This window comes from Perkinsus marinus, assembly GCF_000006405.1.
Source record: "Perkinsus marinus ATCC 50983 genomic scaffold scf_1104296939758, whole genome shotgun sequence".
Classification (NCBI taxonomy): Eukaryota; Perkinsozoa; order Perkinsida; family Perkinsidae; genus Perkinsus; species Perkinsus marinus.
In genome coordinates this window covers 522,507-530,591 of record NW_003213081.1, presented here as the reverse complement: position 1 = coordinate 530,591, position 8,085 = coordinate 522,507, and positions in this window count along the sequence as shown.

The following is an 8,085-nucleotide window of genomic DNA, read 5'->3' as shown; positions in this document are numbered from 1 at the left end:
GTTGTCAGTCGCACTGGTCAGCCGCATGTTCATCCGAAGGTTAGTTTCTGCCAGTTTTTATCGTCCCGTATTGTGTTCACAGTCGACAGTTACGGTTACTATCAACAAGCACTAGACTAGTGCTTGCTCGCTAGTCGAGATTCAGAGCCATTCGTGCCACTAGTGACTTTGAATCTCGCTCGCATAAATCGGGCTTTCTTCAAGTATCTCCTGGAATCCAGAATCTGGATCGTTCTACACTTCATAAAGGCCTCACAGAAGATCTCATTCGTCATCAAATTATAGCGGAGGAAATTTTCCTCCGCTATAATTTTTCCTCAGGAAAAACTGCATCGCAGTTTTTCCATAGGTGAAACCTCGACGGAGAGTGCTTTCCCACTTCGGAATAGTGCGGATCTCCCAGCGCTGACTCAGCGCCGCTGAGGCGATCGAGAACTTGCCCGTTTCATTCGAGCATGTCCAGAGCGTGCCAGCCTCTCAGGGTGGTCGGTTTCCGGGGTTTATAGAATAACTCCCCCCTGGGGGTTATTCGTAAGCCCCGAGGTGATATAGTGGGGGTTTATGAGATGGGGGTTTATGAGATGGGGGTTTATTTTCGAGAATCCAATGAATCTGCGTATCCACGCTACCAACGGTTGCTCACTATGCCTCGTAAGGTGGACCCCAAGAGGTTGGATGCTCTCCAATACGTGAGAGAAACTGTGGTTATCATTGGTGATGAGGGAGTGTCGAACTGGTCAATTTAATGATGGTGAATGCAAGTTTGGAGGGGAGTGGGCTCACTATTTGTGAGTCACAGTTTGTGACTCACAAACGGCTCGACAAATTCAGGGATCACTTGATTATATAGAACCACCAACTTATATAGTACTCCCACACTAGACCGACCAACAACTTATGTAGTAGTCCCACACTATACCGACCAGTGACCGGTATAGTATTGGTGGTCGGCGACCACCAACTTAGTGTACACCCACAGTTTTGAGCTATACGTATTGCTGCCTCCATGTAAGTCTCTTCGGTGTATAAGCTTGTCAAGGTAGTAGCCTTATTGACTTGGACGAATGACCACCGAACATGTAAGTGAGCGATCCAGTATATAGTTGGGGCCTCGTAGTAATAGTTGTTGAATAGTGAAAGATACCCGTCCACAACCATGACAAGGATTTGCGAAGCACAGATTCACAGGCACTGGGACCAATGAAGGGGCTACGATTATATAGTATATAATCGCATCATCCGAGTATATAACATATACTCGGATGCGGTGACCGCATTGCGGTCAGTGATGAAAATCCAGCTGCATTCTTCCGTACCTTCGTTTTTCTTTCGCGCGCTCCGCGCGCGCCCGAATGATTTATTAGCCCCCGGGGTTTATACTCGTTAACCTCCGGGTATTTATCCGGGGTTTATTCGACGGGGTTTATTATAAACCCCGAGCCACCGACCACCCTGCAGCCTCTACAAAGAACGCGAGCTATACTCGGGTCTTTGTTCATATTTTTTTAATCTTCCTTATTTAACCAAGGTCTAGCGAGAGGTAGTTGTTCATCTCGGCCCTGGTTTGCGTTAGAAAACCGGCCACGAGAAATCATCCACCTTGCAGTTGCCGAAAGCTACAAATCACGGACCCAGTTTACGGGTTCCGTGTTGTGGTTTTCGACCACTGCCCCTCCCGAACTCGCAGATCAGAGGTTTCACCCTGGGGAAACACTGTTGACAGCGGATGAAGAGTATGTACTACAAACTGTAGGGACATATATCAAGCATCAACAAACGCTTGGAATCTCCGGTAAGTCACCCGAACACGGACAGAAAATTACCGAGGGAAAGCATCGCATCGAGACTAAAGTTCCTGCATGCATCAGTCGCTAGGCATCTGAAGCTTGACTTCAACCTAGAGTAATGCACGGAATACCTCGAATTCGCCTCGGAACAGTAGATTTTTCAATTTTTTTCTTTAGGCGTGCACTACTCACAAAATTTCCATTCTGTCAGCCACCGGGTGGCTGCCATCCTGCATTTCACAAATTGTCATTACGGTTACAGTGTAACAGTAGTTACACTGCAATGCAGTGTAATAACTGGTACTGTAACAGTAATTACAGTGTTACACTGTCATACAGTGACTGCATAGTTATTCCCGATTTTTAGTGGCATGAGATGGAAATGATAGCCTTAGTAACTTACTAGCTCTGTATTTTACTGATAGTAAAATACACAAGAAAAGCTCGGCACTGTTGTCGATGAACTACAAGTTTTACCAGTTGCTCAACGTTGATTGATTCTGTTTCATCGCCATCCAACGCAACTCAGAGGCTAAGCAGTCGACACGTGAGACGGGAGAAGCACACGTCGTCAGCAAAGTCTTCACACTTCCGATATAATCAAGAGTTATAACGGCATGCAATCAATACAGCAAATGTTTCATTCGAATTCCAGGGATTATACCGAATGATTCTGAAATGGAATCAGTCTGATCTGGGAACTTTCATCATAAATTCTTCTTCTTTTTCTTAGCCACTGCCTTCCTTTTCGCACCCATCTTTCTGAGTTTTTTCGGCTTTTTCGCGACATCAACTGTGGAGCTGGGGTCCGACAGAAGACGAGGCATCTGATCGTAAATTGGTTTCGTCGATGAGAAAAGAATAACTTGAATTCATAATATAGTGTACATCAAATTGATATGAGAAACTCCAATGATAGCGAACAACCTGCCGCTATCACATTTTCAGGCAGCTGTTTTCATTACATCGGATGATGACATGAATTACGCGATAAAGTCTCAGATCAATTCTTGGAAAAGAACACACATTCTTCACATCAAATGCACCAGTTGACGTCACTCTACGATTACAAAACACAGAGTAACAAAGTCTTCTGATTCCAACGATCTCATACACCATGTGTTTTCTCACTTTTTTTCACAGTGTTAAGAAATTACCTACAAAAAGCTATCAACATGAATTATTTACTTACTGGAGTTTCAATCGTTCTACGTTAAGTGGTGTAATACTCCATGTGGAAAACGCGTTCTTCGCCAAATGAAATATATATTTTCCATATCACGGATGAAAGTTTCATCCGCGGGTTTCATGATGAAACTCTATTACATAATCACACTTACCGATGGGAAACTTCCCGTCTCGCGGAGTCTTTGCTCAGGAAGAATCAACGCTCTTTCCAATACGTCAGGATTCATCTCAATTCCAAGCTCCTTCAATCGACTCGTCGTCCCTTCAAGTTCGTCTAGTTGCTTTTCTCGACGTGCTTTCATTGTCATCAACAGTTCACATCTTGCATCGCTCCGCTTCTTTTCGTCAAACGGTTTTGTCTTGACCGTCATTTCTTTCGTGCGTCGTTCGTAATTATCGAATAACAACCACTTGGAATGAAGAATCTTTTTCATCGCAAGTCGAGAAATATCCCCGTTTATTTTCGACTCGACCGCAGCTGTCATCGACGGAACCTAAAGCGCTCCTAACAGTGCTGTAGGAATATATGTTCGCTATCCTCAGCTGAGCTCAGGAGTTTACTCACGAATTCAGGTAGAAGTACACAGAAACTTCAGAAGAATTTCTTCAGAATTTTTGCATATTGTCACCAATATAATATGCTCATGGTCAACTACATGTATTGGTCCAATACATGTAGTTGACAATGCGCATATTCTTCCACACTGGCCTCCATGTGTCTCGGCGACAGTATGGAAATTTTTGTTCATTTTCATACGCTGCTATCTAAAGTAGTATATGAACTTCCATAATGTAGCTGATGAACACTCGGCTCACTTTTCCGCTCGCTTCTGCTTTCCTCGCGATTTCCGTTTCAAGTTTTTCTCTTTCCCAACTCCATCTTTCTAAAGCGGCTTGCATTGATTTCCTCTCCCGGGCTTTGTTAATTTCAACCAAGGCTGCGCGTGATACCACGCTGCACGCAGTCTCAACTGAGCGATATAAGAAAACACACACATACGTGCATAGAGCACGAGCTCGTAGGACTGATATCACATTTATGCGCTCACTCTTGCGGCGGTGTCACCTCATATCGCGAATACGGCATATTTTTCATTAAGCCACTTACACATTGTAGAGATTTTTACAAATATCTGTCTCTCTTTAAAGCGTGACGCTAGTGAACGCTACATAAGGTCAAGCTATGAAAGTTTTTCATAAATTCTACTACGTCTATCTACAACAAGTATCCTAGGCTTCGGATTAACTCACTCTACATGAAACGTTTCACTTATTCTCACCTTCATCTTTCCTACCCCACACTGTCCCTGTAACCGCACTCGTTGGTCGACTACTCCCCGAAATAGAAGTAGAAATGTCAAACGTGCAAGTCGATGATGCAGCAGTGAGAGGCCGACCGATAACATAACCGCTCGAGTTTCCCTAATTACAATGCGTGTCAATTTGATATGCAAATGTATATAGTAGTTCATCATTATATCTGAGCCTTGCTGAAATTTCAGACTGACGTAATAAACGTGAAATGCTAAATTTTCGGATTTACCTGAGAATACGCACTTTGGAATGTGGTGTTTTCTGATATTGATAAGAATCGGTCTAAGACCATATCGCATAAACATTAACATGTGATGTGATAAAAATGATAGCGACAGCTCTTCACTGTCATTAATCTCACAGAATTACTCACTGCGATCTTCGGAAAAATTCGCGTGTTGAATTTCTTCGCATCCCACTTGCCAGTGGACAAACGTTATACGGATACAATGGAGTCTCACTCGTGTTATGGAAACACTAGTCAGAAACATCCTCCAAATTTCACTTCGCGAAAAACCGCATGCAAGTAGTGAATAACACGTAGAAGATGTAGAATGTTTCACGGGAAGAGGGTCGATTCCGTTCGGTTCAATTCATGAAATGTTTTAACTCACTTCATACCGAGATGTATTACGCCACTTCACATGAAACGGGTGAAACTCCAATGTTGATATCCCCCGATTCGCATGACCTACCTGTCTGTCTATAGACCTTCCAAATACGGCACTTGTTGGTCTGACAAGTCCTTTCTCTATTGCTCTCTCGTAAACAGCTGACTGTGGTCGTGACAGTAGTGGTTTGCCAACTCGTGTTCGCAGGCTCATTGTGCTTCCAGTATATGTTGATGCAGTTCGTGGTCGGCTACGGTCGACAGTATAACTTTGTGTTATAGTTTTCCGATCGCAAACTTGAGGTTCATCGAGAACTGATGTCGAGTTATTTACGTGGGGTTCTTTGGTAGCTTTAATAAACCATCTGAACATGGTTGATGACAATGAGGAACATTTTCATTAGTACAAGTATTCAGTTTTTATAGGAATTTGCTCACAACTTGTGTATAAATTTCCATAAAAACTTCAGCTGAAGAAAACAAGCATACTGTATATTCCAACACGGGTCACCCGTATCGGAATTTCCTATTGTATTACATCGTGTAATACAATAGGAAATTCAGATACTTTATACTTGAAAATTCAAGCAGTAGTATGGAAGTTGAGAGGACACAACAAAGTTTGTCAGAATTTGTGATTGTATTCTTACCGACTAGGATTGTGAGATCACTGTTATCGCACTCTAGCGATTTCAACATGAGTTTTTTTTCAACATCCTGTCAGATCTCTCCATAAGGAATAAGGTTAAACCATAAGTGCACTATTCTACTTAACGGCTACAGTGGGATAAGCAGATGAGCTGATAGCAATACATTAGCTATGAAACAAAGCTATGTAGCTATTACTAATGATTGTGTATTGGGACACTGCACATAGATTTCAGTGAATATTCCGAACATAACAAGCTTAGAGCAGAGTGGCTGAACGGGTGACCATGCTTGCCGAAATTCTCAGGAAAATCGATCGTGACACGAGTGCGATGGAACTCATTCGAATGGTCTATGAGTATTTCAGAGCGTAGCATGTATACTATTCTACTAAACAAGTGGAGTAGAATGGGTGGTTATATACAGTTAATAACGATATACAAGCTACAAAACAAAACTATGTGGTTATTACCAAAATTATATAATAATACTATGATGTGTTAATACTATGATCCATACTATAATAATAGTATGGGATATAGGACTAGACGCCATTCCCAGTACTAAACGACTAGAGGAGAATAGATAGTTATATACAGATGAGTTCATAGCAATACATTACCTATGTAACTATTACTGATAATTGTGTATTATGACGGTGCATAAGCAAGTGCTTACTCATAGACCTCGTTCAAGAGTGGAGCATCTCCATCAATTTCGTTCTCGAGCATTGATACACCTATTCTTATCTTTCTCGCTCTGCGCTCTTCCAACATGGTACTTGCTTCAACGACACTCGACTCGATCAACTGTGTGAGTTGATGAGAGAGCATCGAACCTAGTAGAGGAAGGCTTCAACGTCGTTTGTGAGAGGACGATATGATTGTGCTTCACGGAGGCTAAGTTGAGTATTGATTCCTCATTCCAAAAGATTGCATTTATAGAGTTGCTCATTCCTCTACGTTCCTCCTAGATAACGAGAATAATCGTTGTGCTATAGTACAGTGAGTACTATGAGTGGAAAATGGTGGAGACATTATTTGTCATAGGGCCAGAGCACGTGTTGGGTTGCCAATATGAATCCTTAGCCGATGGTGTCACCATGACATGGTGACCATGTCCAGCTATTACTACATATACTACTAAGTATATATGAGACTAATGTTTTCGACAACAGTATAGTTAGTTTCGTGCTTATTATGAGAGATGTCATCCTGTCTCTCTCTTTAACTCATAATAATGGAGTTTCACCCGTTTTACGTAGAGCGGCGTAATTCTCTGCGAAAAGCGCGATAATATCGCGGCGATATACAGTGGTCGTAAAATATATTTCTCACTGGTTTTTCATATCACGGGTGAAACCCCAATGAATACTATATATACTTTTACATCGTAAAAGTATATATAAAGTAGTATAGAGTGTATATATAAGAGTTATAAATCCTATCCTAGATTCATCGTTATATGCAGTATGTTTCTACCATGCATGTACTCACCTTCATTTTCTCGCATCCACCTTGTCATCTGTTGGTATTCCGGAGACTTCCGGATAATACTCGGAATCGTCTAAGAATAACCACAACTACGTCAGCCAGTTATGTACGCATAGGATCTTGGCTACTACTACTACGCCTAGTGGGGGAATTCGTTCTATGGTACCTGCTCCGCAATAAATTTGAAACGGGAAATTCTGCTGATATTTAGTATTTTTCCAGCTACAAAGAATAGCACAATTTTCCAACTATGCTATACGTTCAATTTTCCTCGACAGGTCTTCCCGTAATTTTCGTACATTTCCGGAATATGATATTGTTATCAACGTGTCGAAATAGAGGGTGAGAGAATTCACGACCAGAATAAGTTAGAATTGTGAAGCCCTTACGTCATCGTTGATTCCAGATGGGATGTTTTCAGTAGTTCGTGCTGGTCTAATCGCTGGCCCTGAGATGAACAACTCGAAAGTAAGATAATAACGCGATCAAACTCATAATATGATATCAGTAACGAACGATTAATATGGGGAGATATAATTGACGAATTTCTAACCGACGTTCGACAGCAATCATATCAATAATACAGTTAGAATATGCATTATTTACTATATGATATATAACCGTATATAGATATATCATACATGTAAATTTAGTTCCGTACATATACCAGGACTTGGCCGTTCATTCTGTAGTTGCTGGGTTTACAGTCACACTCTTGAACTCCTGGTGAGCGGAGTTTTGCTCTATGGAAATAGTGTAATTAAATTAATAAGTATTATCATATGACAGTTGCACTGCGAAAATAAAGTTTTCTATCTACTATGAAGAACTGCCCTTTCTCACTCTGGAGATTCTTCTTTTTCTTCAACGCTGGTTTGTTGTCGAGTCGGTATGGAACCTCATTCGGGTCGTTGAAATGTGGATGGTGACTCATAAACTCAGCCGGGAACAGTTTTTACGTTAGTTTGATTTCAGTTCTGGGGCGGTATGCGGATACTGATTCGAGAATCACAGGCACTGATTCAACTCACTATCTGATTTCCGA